Source organism: Anas platyrhynchos, chromosome 2, assembly GCF_047663525.1.
Source record: "Anas platyrhynchos isolate ZD024472 breed Pekin duck chromosome 2, IASCAAS_PekinDuck_T2T, whole genome shotgun sequence".
Taxonomy (NCBI): Eukaryota; Metazoa; Chordata; class Aves; order Anseriformes; family Anatidae; genus Anas; species Anas platyrhynchos.
In genome coordinates, this window is record NC_092588.1 from 90,815,734 (window position 1) to 90,829,578 (window position 13,845).

General features: G+C 39.7%; 1 long non-coding RNA gene across 1 annotated transcript; it reads left to right on the forward strand.

The window, feature by feature from the left end:
* The first annotated feature begins 2,108 nt into the window (after window positions 1–2,108).
* LOC106019841 (uncharacterized) lies at window positions 2,109–6,581 on the forward strand. The gene is made up of 4 exons (XR_011807254.1): window positions 2,109–2,280; window positions 3,197–3,252; window positions 3,879–4,021; window positions 4,809–6,581. It is a non-coding gene; the product is annotated as an uncharacterized lncRNA (long non-coding RNA).
* Window positions 6,582–13,845: the final 7,264 nt, after the last annotated feature.

The following is a 13,845-nucleotide window of genomic DNA, read 5'->3' on the forward strand; positions in this document are numbered from 1 at the left end:
ACTTTTTTTTTTTTTTCCCTTCTGTGTGGCAGCAGCTGCCTGCCATGTTATTGTTTTTTTGTAGCTAGCAGGCTTTTTGGGTGAATGCCAATGATTTCATGTGGGGAATGGGACAATTTGCATCTGAATGGTGAATGGCAAGGCTGGGCGTGGGTATACCACACCAGGTGAGGTAGAACAGCCGCTTCCAGCTCACCTGGAGTAATTAATTCAATAAAAAGTTAATTACAATGAAAGGGAAAAACAAACTTCCATATAACAGATGGCAAATTTGTGGTGTCATGGAAACTAAAAGGAATATTTTTTTTTTTCAGAAAAAGTTTTTTATTTTTTTATTTTTTATGGTGTGCTCTAGATGGTATACAAAATTCTCTCCTCTTGGTATTTACTCAAGCAATTGCATATGTTGTTTCAGCATACTGGCTCTGCTGTGCTTTTGGGTACATATTTTCTCCAGTTTCAGATATTTGCAAGTTTTTAATCCTAATACTTTTTATCAACATGTAGTTTGCCTGGCAGTTTATGTTTGTGGCTTGTCTCCTTAAGGAGCTCCAAGTCCTCTGCATCCATCAATCACTCCTGTAGAGACTGTTGAACTTGGGAGTTGGGACATCAACCAAATTGCAGAGAGGAACCAATGCATTATAAAAACTGAGGCTGGGTAGCGGAGAATCACCATGTCAGGTCCTCTACCCAGCAAAAAGGCTGCTCAAATTTTCTGAAATGATAAATGCAAATGAACATTCAGTATAGTTTATCATGGAGGGATCCTGACTTTAAAAAAATGTTACCTGTGCACTTAACTTTATCCACAATGAGGCCTTCACCTCTGCTGCTTCTATAGTTCTTCAGTGCTCTGTATCAACTGTTGCAATTGGTCTGTGATTTAAAGTTTTAAAAAATTAGAATATTGACTGAAAAAAAAAAAATGACTGAAAAAAAAATCTATCTCTAGGGAAAAAAAATCCTATTCACTCTTAGTGCATTTTTTATTATTCTCCTTTCACTGACTTGAGTAGGCAGTTAGATTTTTCTTCATAAAGCCTGATGGTATCAGACTAAACAAAAATATGTTGTTGAGTGGGCAGAAGAAGAAAACCACTGCTGCGCTTAGTGACAGGTCTGATCCCACATCACTTTCCATTGAGCCAATGTACACAATGTTTGATCAAAGTTGAAGGCTCCAAACTGGAAGAAATCTATCCAAAATATTGCTAAAATGTACATAATTTTCAGGAGTGTCCCCCTGATAGTAGGCTTAGGAAATCCTGGACCTAATGTTGTCAGTAGCCAGAATAAGTCACCTCAGGCATGAAAGGGAAAAAGGAAGGGGAGGGTATAATTTATTTTATAAGACAGCAACTTCCCCACACATTCCCACCCCATCTGCAGGTAATTAAAAGTTGCCAGTGTAGTTTATCACACAGGTAGTGCAGACAGACAGTTATTGACTCCTGTGGGTGTACACCTATAGTGATACCCTGTGGTGCCAGGGCACCACAGAACTGGGTGGCAGTGCTGGTAAGGTGCAGCTCAGGCATATTTACCACCCCCCTGGGGATCTCTGTTGCTCCTGCCTTGTGGGGATCCAAGACTCACTGATGGCATGGGGACCCAGTACCAGCATTCAGATGCGATGCTCTGCACTCCAAGAAATAGCAAATGTGGGTAGACACATTTCAAAGCAAAAACACGTTGTAGCTTCACTGAAAAATGTATGTTAAATGATTTTGATATGAATATCTTACTGCTATATACAATGAGAAAAGTGATGATCTGAGTTGTGTTCTCTCTAATGCACATCTTCTGTTTTCCACAAAATACGGGCCAGTGAGAAAATCTCATATAGTGGTTATTCCTTTTATATGTTCCATAGCCAACCTTTCTGTTTGCTACTGTCTTGTATTAAATTTAGTGTACATGGCTTCTTTTCTTCTGGAGCAAATAAATCTGCCAGTGTTTTAACTTGAACTTGTTTTGTATGCCTCGGTAATATTCCATAAGCCCCTGTGTTTGAGATTATATGTGGAAGTTCACTTCATAATTATGGGTGGAGCAGTAGGGCTCTTCATTATTTAAGTTACTTGATGGGATGGGACTGAATCAAGGTTGTGTAATGGAGGAGACAGTTGTCTGGGGAACCCTTGCTCCATAGCTTGTCTGATAGGTCTGAAGGGTGCAGGTGGAAAACATTATTCTCATGGTAAAAGCACTTAAACTTTGCCTGGATTGTGGGGGTTTCTTCTCTACTCTTACTACCAGATTTCCTTTTGACCTCAGGCAAGTTGTTTTTTGGGGATGATTTCTGATCATGGTGTCTTTTTTCTTTTGTCTACCCAAGAGTAGAGGTCAGGAAGAATCATGTTGTGCTTAGACATGTATGTAAATGGCAGTACTCTGCACTTGAAAAGATCTGTAAAAAAAACAGTGGCATTTCAGACTGGGTATCTGGAATGAGGTTACACTTTTGATTTCAGTCTTACTGTGTCCCACTTCCTCATTTGTAAAATGGAGATAATCAATTGCTATCACACCAGGATGCTGTGAAAATAAATACATTGATACCTGTAAAGCACTGGGGTACAACAATGATGAAGGTACCGGAAAGACTGTGAAGAAATCATTTGAAGATCTAGATAGGGTGCCAACCATAGAGTTGTGGACCACACACTGAGGAGAAAGAGCATTGCAAAGTCACTCATTAAATGTGCACCATCCAGTCTGCTCTGAATAAGGTGAAATTCACTTGATAATAATAGTCTGTAATTACTTGCATGCTGTTGTAATACATATAAATAGTGTGGCTGAATTAGATCTGTGGAGACAATCTGAACTTCCTAATTTCTGAATGCTTGATTTTGCAACCCATGTAATACTATTCTGGCACAGGGAGAGGGATGGAGATAGGAGTGTTTGTAATAAAATGTAGATTCATATAATCGTATGTACAGCTTTTAGCCTCTGCTTGTTCCCTCTGCAATACTCATAGGATTTTAAGTGGATGGAACAAGGAGAAAATAGCCTCTTGGTCATCTAAAGTACTGTAAAAGGGAATGAAATTATACCCGGATCCTACATTTTTAATATGATAAGAACACATTTTAGAAACACCCCCAGGATCCCTTGAACAGTATCATTAGACATTTGATGTGAGCTATTATATTTATTTTATTATGAATAATCATTTGTGTTACAGAACTACCTTGAGGCACTGACCAAAAGCCAGTCTCTATTCAGCAGGGCACCATGCAGGTATACAATAGAGGACAATCCTTACTTCAAAGAACGTTTGAACTAAATAATACATATTTTGGGTTGGTAGAAAGGCAATTGCTCAAATGGCTGTCACAGTCCTGTTCCTTGCAGATAATGAGGTGACAAATTCAGTGCATGTATCTACACAGCACAATACAGTGATGTGCAGCCCTGTTGCACTAGCTTGAACCCTCAAAAAACCACAGTGGTGTGGGACTTAGCCAGAGTTAATGTCTTCGGCTTCCTAGATCCATCTCAGCTGTGTAAGCAAAAGCAAGAAGGGGCATTCTAGAGGCACCAGGCACAAGGAAGGGAAAACAGGAGAGCCAGAATGGATTACTGTATTAGCCTGTGGGATGTGTTGGGAAGAGCGAAGAAAGTAACATTTGCTACAGGGATGATGATCTTGGTGTCCTGAAAACCCCATGCATGCTGATTCCTCCTTCAGTGGTGGTGGCAGCAGCAGCCTGGGTTTCTGGAGACTGGGCATACAGGCTAAATAGGCAGCCACTGGGCTGGTTCCAGCAGCCTTCTGCCTTAGACAGCTATGTGCTGCAGCAGGGCCAGCAGGAAGCTTGTTTTTGATATTTGAACTAGGTTTTTCAGCACTGGTTTTTCTCCAGGTAACGCTGCAGAGCACTGTATCGTGCCACAACTGAGATACCAGCTGCACCTCAGCATCCCTAGCCAACTTCTTTCACCTGCATAGTTCTGCTCAGTAAAACCTGCCTTGTGGCCCTCTTCATTCAAAAGGGGCAGTTTTGGAGTAAGTATTTGCTATAGTGGGGATTTTACAGGCTGAAGATGCCTCCCACAGCCATAGTTTAGGTATACAGTCCTTTGTTTCTGTTCTGTTTTTATTAAGCTGCTTTACCAAGCAATCTTATCATTGTTCATGAAACTTTAACTGTAATGCATTTGTTTCTGCTTAAATGCTTTTTTTTTTTTTTTTTTCAAAATGCCATTTTTTTCTGCTGCTTGAAATTATATTTAACAGTATCCAAGTTAAATTTATGCACACACATTTAAAGAAGTAGCCCTGGATATAATGCATTTTTAACCATGTGAAATATATTAGTAATGGTACTTACAGAAAGAAAAGAAAAATTATTTTGGCTTGCATTAGTTCCATCTTTGCAGTATGCAGATAAGTAGCATACCTTTGACAGTATAACTACATTTGGTTTGCCTCAAAGCTAACAGTCAGCCAGCATAGTGCACAACAGCTACAACAGGTGTCTTGTGTAAGAGTTGCTGTTCTAGCAGAAGCTCCACATGCTCTTCAACATATCATCTCCCATGGCTCCTAGTGGTTTATGTGGAAGTAGGAGAAACATATCATGAACAACACACTGCCTGTAACACCTGAGGAGTGGGGTATATGTGTTATTAATGGAAGCCATGAAATGAAGGGCGAGGAGAATATTAAAATAATGACCTGACCTGGGCCTGGTCCCTCTACAGGGTTGTCTGAGGGAGAGAGAGTATGCTTATTTGTTCACTTTTTTTCCCCTTAACATATGGTGTTTTTGTTTTGTTTTGTTTTTTACTAGAATGGAAGCAGCTAAAGGCCAAAAAGCATCTGAGGGTGCCTGAGAAAACTGTGAAGAAAACAAAAGACTTAAAAGTGATGGCAATGAGAATGGATGTGGTAGCCTCTGAAACAGAAGACTTATTAAATGCAAACCAACTAGCAATCAGGTGTGGGGCTGGCAGACCTCTTAGCAAAAAAATAAACAAGCTATTGTTTTCAGTTTTTCCTACTGGGTTAAAACAATTTAGTAATACAGATTGCAAAATGATCTGGATGATGCTTTGCATGGTGCTTTAGGGCCAGCGGTAGGGCTGGTTATCTACCTAGCTGTGGGGGACCCAGCCCCACTTGTTCAGGTGTGGCAGGTTGCAGTCCCCCTGTGCTCAGCTGCATCTCGCTGTTCAGGGGAGACCAGGGATGTCTGAGAGCAGAGGGTTTGGTGGGCTGTGGGGGTGAGACAGGAGGCTTGGGGGCCATTTCCTGCTTCTCTGCAAGGCCTCAGGCATGTTGCTTTAGATCAGACTGAAGTGCAGACTGTCTGCTCATGCAGTCTCTAAACTCCATGGGTGCTTTACTTCATCTTAACTATCTCCAGATGCTGACAGGTCAGGCTTTGCTCATTGTTAGAAATGCCTTGGTCTTCCTGGCCAGTCCACACCTAACTGCTGGGAAGTCAGGAGTTGTGTGTTTTGCTTGGGAAGTCCTTCCAGGGGTCAGCTTGATAACTGTTGGGGAAACAAATTCGGGATCAGGTCCTGGGAGCAGGATCCACAGCTCAGAACTGTCCTTCCTCCCTAATGGCCTCAGGTGGGGCTATAGAGCCACAGAGATGGATGTTGTTGGCCTGAGGGTCCTCAAATGTGTTTTTGTGGAGCGGTGAGAGAAGGGAAAGAGCAGAAGGATGGTTTACTGCCTAATAGGAGACATCTGACTTAGCTCTGAGTTATGCCTCACTGAGATACCTGTTACATATCCAAACCTGCCTGAGGAAACTCTCCTGAGTGCTACCACGCACCGGGCCATGAGCCCAGGTGACTCAATAGAACTGCACTTGTCCATGGGTCCAGGCTTCCACAAAGTAAGTGTAGGAGGACCACACCATAGGCTGTCTTGGCTCTTTTCTGGGGCCCAATGCTTATTTTACTCATTTTAGTTCACAGTTAATTCAATTTGGATGACTCTGTGTGTCCCTCTACTAAGGCAGCCTTAGGATAATAAATACAGTTGGGATTGTAAAGCACATGGGTACTGTGGAAAGAGGAAGTAGAGAACAGGGATATTGCATACAGAGCCACACATTTCTGGCCTTTTATGTCAGAAAACACTACTTCCACCTAACATTAGACAATATAGTTCTCCAAGCAGATACTTTCCCCTGCAAAAATGTAAAGCCATAGAAACAGTCATCAAAAATATATGGTCCAGACGGAGGTGAAATTCTTGCCATTGACAGACAGGAGCAACTCTAAATGTCTGAGGAGAGGAGTGAATTGAGATCCAGACTTTCCTCTGAAATGTTTGTTGTATGGGAGAGTCTTTTCTAAATCCACAGAGCTCAATTTGTCACTCTTTCAAAGAGAAGAAGCTGGATTCCAGCATATTTTATCAATAAAAGATCATATGTAGTCAGCGATTTTTTTTTTTTTATTGCTTTACATCATCTCTGGGGAAAGTATTTACCTCAAGAACTATTTTGCCAGATGATGAGTAGTACTTGTACTTATTTTGGTTGCGTCCAAGCTGTAACTTTGCCTCATTTGCATCTACCCACTAAATGGTTTAATTAATTTTGCATTGTGCTTACTGACTAGTTTTAATTAGCAGTTAAATCAGTTCAGTTAACGAAAAAATGTAGGTGTTTACATGAATGCAAATCATGATGGGTTCTCAGGGCTTGATTCAAAAAACAGTTCCACACCATTGATGCTGAATTTCTGCAGGCTTTATTCAGGAATTGCATGCTTCTTCTCCCCCAACAACAAAGTGTAGGGCTTTATGATTCATTAACTGGCCAACGCGTTCTTTTTGTATTTCTTTCCTTACTGGTGTGGGCAGATAAGATGGGGCTTCCATGCTTCCTTCTTAGGGCATGCACTCGATACTCATTCAAGAAAGGAGAAGAAAGAGTGTCTTTGGTTTAGTGTGTGCAGCTGTGTCTCCCTCCAGTGTCCAATTCCAGCCATTATTACTGCTTGCGCTATTTTTAGCTAACACACCCCCTCACCCCCAAATCACAGGCTGGATGTTTGCTGGGTTTTATGAGGAGCAATTTCTGCATTCCACTGGCAGCCTAGTTCTGGTAATATGGACACAATTCTGTGAACATGATGAGTGTTTTTACATCCTTTGTCATTGGTCTTGTGTGTGCTGAATGGAATTTATCTTGGAGAAGGTCTGCTTCTGGTGATGTTTAGACAGATACTAGTAGTAGTTGTTGATTTCTTTTGAATGAGAGGTGCAGAACAAATCAAGAACACTATGACCTTGCCTCCCCACAAATGCTTGTACAAGCCATGAGGAAATCTTCTGATCATTGATATAAAAGCTGTCATTTGCCTGTGCTTAGACATCTATGTTTGCCCTGTCTCTTGTGTGTCATTATGTTGAGCTCTTCCCCACAGGGAGCAATAAAGTCTCTGTGCTGCATCCAGTTTTGAAAGCAAGTTACAATAGATGAGGATAAATTTATCCTGAGACTAGTTACCTTACTCAGCTTTCCCAATAACCTTACCCAAAAGAGAAGATCAGAGACAAGAAGGTAATTGGTGAGATCATCATGAAATGACTTCATAAACCCAGACCTTTCATTTGAAGGAAGCTGGCACCCTGCCCTCCTAGAAGAAGGTGTTATTCCACTAGTAACTATAGATCAAAGTCAACAGGGGTAATTATTTGAGGAGTTAAGTAGGTAATCAGTTTGGGAAACAAAATAGAGGGGAAAAAAAAAATCAGTTCTTGGAGCCTAAAGAAAAATTAGCTGGAATGTGTGCTGTCTGTACTTTTGTTCTAAAATTAAATTTAATTTCATAAATGTAATTTCATAAGCTATTCATCAGATGTCTCATTGAGGGACCCTGTGCCAAATGCATGTGACACAACTCTCTTCCCAAGCCTCAGAAGGGGAATAACTCTTGCATGTTGTTCCTTGTGCTTTACCTGTCCTATGGAGTAGGAGCCTAATCCCATCCTCATTTGTGGACACTCTGCCTACGAATCCAAAACTGACAAGATTAGACATTTTTGTTAATGATTCCAGTCCCCAGTGCCACTGCCCATCTGACATTGTTTTGTAGTGCTGACACTCACAAAAGACATGGAAATAAAATGAGGTCATATCAAAAGAAAACCTGTTTCTGTGCAATTTTGAGAAAATGTGTCTTTCTTGTCACATAAACGTGGCAACATAGCTGTGTTTGGGATGAAGGTGAGTGCTCTACCAACTGGTGGGATCCCCTGCTGATATGTCCTCCTCATGCTGTTTCTTCCTTTAATACCATCCTGTTATGTGTTCCTCCACATTTATGTTCATCAACAGGTATCATAAAGTAGCAATGCCTGCCCAGTGCAGCACCCGCTGCTCTTGCAGTCCATTTCACACTGGTCTCAAAACATCAAGAGAGAGAAAAGTAACAGAAAAGGAAGTTGTAGAAAAGGGAAATTCATGTTTCAGCCAAAAATTAAGGCCAGAGCTTAAGCAACCTAAAATTGGTCTCAGTTGATTTCAGTGGTCTGACAGAGGAAATATAGCCCATTACCTTTTAATTTTCTACTCATTTACTGTTTGTTTCTGTAACTGTTGATTCAAGTGTCATGTGAACATATGAGGGGAAATGTCGTCTTTTTATCTCTCCAGAGTATAAATAGATACTTTTTGGAGCTGTTACTTTTTCAATCTGGATTTCACGTAGGGATTTGTAAAGAGCCTTGTATTGCATAGTTGCATCTCCAAGCGGAAATGTATCACCTGGTACTTGGATTTTTTTGGTGTTACAATGCAAGCTTGTTGTCTAGACTATATCACATGAGGGCACTGCATAGCATCATTTACAATGATGCAGGAAGTTGAAAAGAAAGGCTCAATCAACTTCCAAAGCTAGCAGAGCTTTAATAGGCCAGCCTTTCATTAAGTGAATTCCTGAATGTTGACCAAATTCTTTCAGATGTAGGCAGCTAATAGTTCAGGATGCATGTGATGCACTTGTCATTATGCAGACATTGATAAAAATCCTTGAAGCTGCTTTTTTCCCCCCAGAAAGTTCACATGAGTGGGGGTGGGGTAGGGGGAAGACTTCTCTTCAGTGGTTTCTTTCATGTCACAAGAAGGAGGGTCATGTGTTTTAGTTTAACTGATACATTCCAATAAAATGATTTTCAAAGGGACAGGACAAATAATGGGCATTTTACATATGGTAGCTGGTGTACATCAGATGGAGCTAATTTTCTCATACACAATATATTTGTTATTTTGCAAGCTGGTTATAATTCGTTTAAAGTCTTTTTTTTATTTTTATTTTTTTTATTTTTTTTTTTATCTTACCTAATAAACCAATACAATGGCCTAGTGAAGCCTTCATGGCTGGTAAAGTTTTGATGAATGATTTTAGTCTCCATTTTCTTTAGGATATCAAAAATACACATAATTCTCCTGCACGATTTGTATTCAATTAAAAATGGAAAAAAAAAAAATCTGAAAAGCAAATCCTTCACATTGTTTTGTAAAGCTAGATATCAAGACAAAAGCTAGAAGAGACAAGCATTTCATTTATTTTATGCATGACATTTTAATTTGTTTACATAGTTATTTGAAAATAACTCAGTATAATGCACGTTGTTCCTGACAGAAAAATATTCTGCCACATTAAACCAGTGTACTTCAGGCTTGACATTTGCATAGGCTGATAAAGTTGTCTTTTCTTTACAGACTCACTTAAAATGAGGTTCTCCTTGCGCTGTCTAGTCACTAGAGATTTTCATTAGTGTCCTGACACTTTGTCTCTCAAGTTAGTGCATTTATCACCTTCCCTGTCTTCTGAAAGGTGATATGACATCTTTGCCTCTGAACAGTGTGACAAAATGACAAACGAAGCATCCAGCTGGCCTTTGTATAGCAGGGGATTGGGAAGGAGGAGGGAAGAAGGATGCAAAAAAACAAAAACCAACAGGAACAACAACAACAAAAAGTTTGGCATTCTGCTGCTTAATTATCAGCTAGAGAAGAGGAGCTTAACAGTCCTGCAATGGGTGGAAGGAGCTTCTCAGCATCACAGGAAACAGTATGCAATTAGAGAGGGTCAGGATGCCCAAGATCAGATTTGCTTAAGGCTAAAGAGAGATAGAGCAAGGCTATGGCAGTGTCACAGTCTGCAGCCTGGTTGTCTCCCTGCGGCAGGATGCCTTTCGTTTCAGTTTCTAATTAAACAGCCAGGCAACCAAGCGTGTCCACTCTTGGCTTACTTGTGTAAGCCATGTGTCTGCATTCACGGACTTGGAAAGCTTGGGAAGGTATTTACTAAAGCAGAGGAATAAACTACAATTATCGTTATTAAAAGTTGATGGATACAATAAATAGTTGACATTACAATAAGAAATCTGGAGTTGACTATGTAAAAATATCTAACTTTTTAGTTGCACTTAGAATTATAAATAAGTTCCTCAGAGGTATACAAATATAGATGAGGCTTTCATCGCTGGTGTAATGTAAGTGCAACTGTGTCTGACTGTGGTCAGTAACAGGAGCCCAGGAATGAGGGTGGCAGTGGGGCAAGTGCAGAGATGTTGCCTCTGGAGTAGCATACCAGGCCTAAAAACCTGCCCTTCAGGGATTTCCTGAGCTGGGTATTGTGTTTCTGTCTTTGTGTTTAATATGTCCCAATAGGCCTTTCTTTCATGAATACATCTAATGTTGTTTTGAACTCATTTATACTTTTGACATACCAAGTCATTGGTAAGGCTATGTCTCTTGAGAACAAACACTTTCACTTTTTTCTAAAGCTGCTGGTTTCAGTTGTGGTTCCTACTTTTTATGTTATGGATAATAATGGGTACACACATCATACAAACAACTAACATAAAGGGAAAACACTGTATGCATTTTCTTCTCAACATCTATGATCTTAGGGTTGGATCATATTTTTCCGTTTTAAGTGACTCTCACAGGCAGTGTCCTAGATTATTTAGTATCTCCACATAAAGAAGATCTTTCATACACCTGATCATCTTTTCTGCTCTTTTCCCCACTATTCCATCTCTTCTGCAACTCTTCTGAGGTGTGGGGGTATATAGAAGCAGATGCAGAATTGGACACAGCAGTTATATACAGTGGCACATGATTTTTGTATATGCATTATTTTGGACTTGTTTCTAGGGCATCCCATCTGCCATATTTTTACCCAGTCACTCAATACCATGATATCTTTCTGCAGCTGTTCACAGTCAGTTTGATGACCACAGATCATTATGTATCAACACCAACGTTAGTCACCTCATCATTCACCCCATCTTCCAAATCATTCATGACTAGGTTGAAAACTAGATGTCTCAGAATATCACCAATGGGATCCTGGTGAGTTCCATGTATTGTGGTCATACTACTGTAATACAATGCATTTTCTCTGAGAATAAAATAAAATAAAATAAAATAATTCACTATAGAGCATATAAACTGCTCATCATTGCCATAATGGTCTACTTTGCAAGTTGTTCCACTTTAAATAATTCTGCTAAATCTTTAATATTTATTCATTCTGTGTTGGCTGTAAGCTCCTTGTTCATTTCCACAGCTCCTGTCTTTTGACTGGTGGTGACAGCTTTCCTAGCAGTATGTTTGGTGTCTCCTACCCATCTGGTTCATCCAGAGCAACTCACAATTCCAGGAGGGGTACAGTGCCACTCAGTATATTTTCCTAATGCATTAATATCAGGCCATATTCCTGTTGACCAATTTCTTCTATGCCAAGCCATTCTGTTGTACATCTACCATATGTTCATTGTCTGCTATTTTGTTTTTACAGGGAAGTCCAGACTCAGGAGACTTTGGGCTTCAGACTAAACCAAGGCAAATTCCCCCTACGTATGACTCTATGCAAAACTCAATGAAGATTAATTGGTTTGAGGGAGCAGAGGGTGACAGAGAGGTGATTGAAAAGAACTCAGTAAAAGACCTTCTCGTTTGATAGTAAAGGAAATAATAGCATTCTAGAGTACCTATGTCTTTCCAGATTACATCATCTGGATATTTCCTAGAGACCAGTTTATGTTACAGATGCTATAGGATACTGCCCTTCCATCAGACCTATGGATATTAAAATAGATGCAAATGCAGAAAACCTTCATTTCTGAAGCACAAGCAGCGGAGACAAAATCTTTTTAGGGAATAGGCACTACAGTGTCTCAGCATTAGGGCTGGCTAATGCTTCTGCTCACTCCTGATACCTTGTACTAGTGTTTAGTATGTATTTGGCTATATCATATTTTCCCTTGTACGAGAACAGCGATTAGCTTCCTAACGGGGAGCATCATAATTTGAAGCATATTTGTTTGTGCTAAAAGACCACAGTCTCAAAGTATAATCCAAAAGATAGTTACATGATATATTATCCCTGACAAGATTTAGGGAAATGTCACATGTCAGACACACAGGCCAACAGTATGTAACAGGACTGCTGCCTCTGGCAGCTTAATTCTAGCAGATTTCTAATCATGTGTAGTTCAGAATGATAAGAGGCATACACAAATTCTTTTACAGTTTTTGAGGAGTCCTACAGACCAAAATGAAAGGCACACTTGAAATACATTGTATTTGTGGATTTTAATTTTTTTTTGCACCAGCAGTCCTAAATTTTTCTGTGATAGACCATTTATTCTTCAGATATAACTGAACAGTTTTTGATGTATGGTTTTCACAGATTTAACATGTTAGGTCTCACTGTACCCTTCTTTTTTTCTTCCTTTCTGTTAACACAGTTTTATAACCTCACTTTTGCTCCTTTTTGCTCCTCTAATCACATTTATGCTTCTAATATTTATTCTTCTTGCCTTCATTAGCCATTGGCAGGAAATAGAGTTCTTGGGTTCTGTTGGAGGTTTCATTGTCTTTCCTTCAAAGTATTGCTAGGAAAAACAAACACTGAAAAAAATTGCCCATTTAAAACTGATGATTCATGCTACAATTTCTTCTCATTTTCTTTGTTTTTTCTTTGTTTTGTCTCTTGATGACAAACATATACCACATATTGGGAGGGGGTCACAGAAGAAAGAGGAGAAATCCCATTTTACATTTAAGGTTGTGTGTTAGCCTTCTAAAGAGAACTGTGTAATTCCACAACTTCTTGCTCAGCCAGCCATACAAATGCTTCCAAAATAGCAGAATGCTATCTTATCTTTTTTTCTTTTTCTTTTTTTTTTTTTTTTTAATTTAATTTTATTTTTTAACACAGCTTTGCAAACAAGCTTGGAGGCTGCAGAGTTGCTTTTAAGCTCTTAGGGCTTGGCCTGTGAGCAACCTCCTTGCCCAAACTTGCTAGCAAGCTGAATAGCTTAATTCAGCTTTCAAAGAAAGAGATACAAGCCATCATAGCATGATTATTTACTGCAAAACCTTTAGCCTGGATTCCTTCCATTTTGTGGCTTTCTGATGTGCTATATATGGGCCTGGTCATGTCCTTGTGGAGGAAAATAGAACCCAAATTTCTGCTGTGCTTGCTGACATGTGCTGCTTGTGTAAGTGAAAGCAATATCTGCAATTTGCTTAGTCTGAGGCTTAGAGCACAGGATCCACCAGCTCAAGCTACTGGTCGACCATGGTCATTATCACATTTCTGGCAGTAACTGCTAGCAGATGCTTTAGAAACAGCAAAGGCAAACAACATAATACATCTTGCCAAATGGGAAGTAGCACCAAATAGGAATGAAAATTATTTTCTGACATTTGTTTTGATCAATGTGTGTCTTGAAACAAACAATGTAATTGTCTTGTGTTTAAGAATAGTTGCATGTATGGTTTTCACGAAGGAGCTTAATATTTTTTTTCTGGAAGATAAAAATCATCAGATAATCAG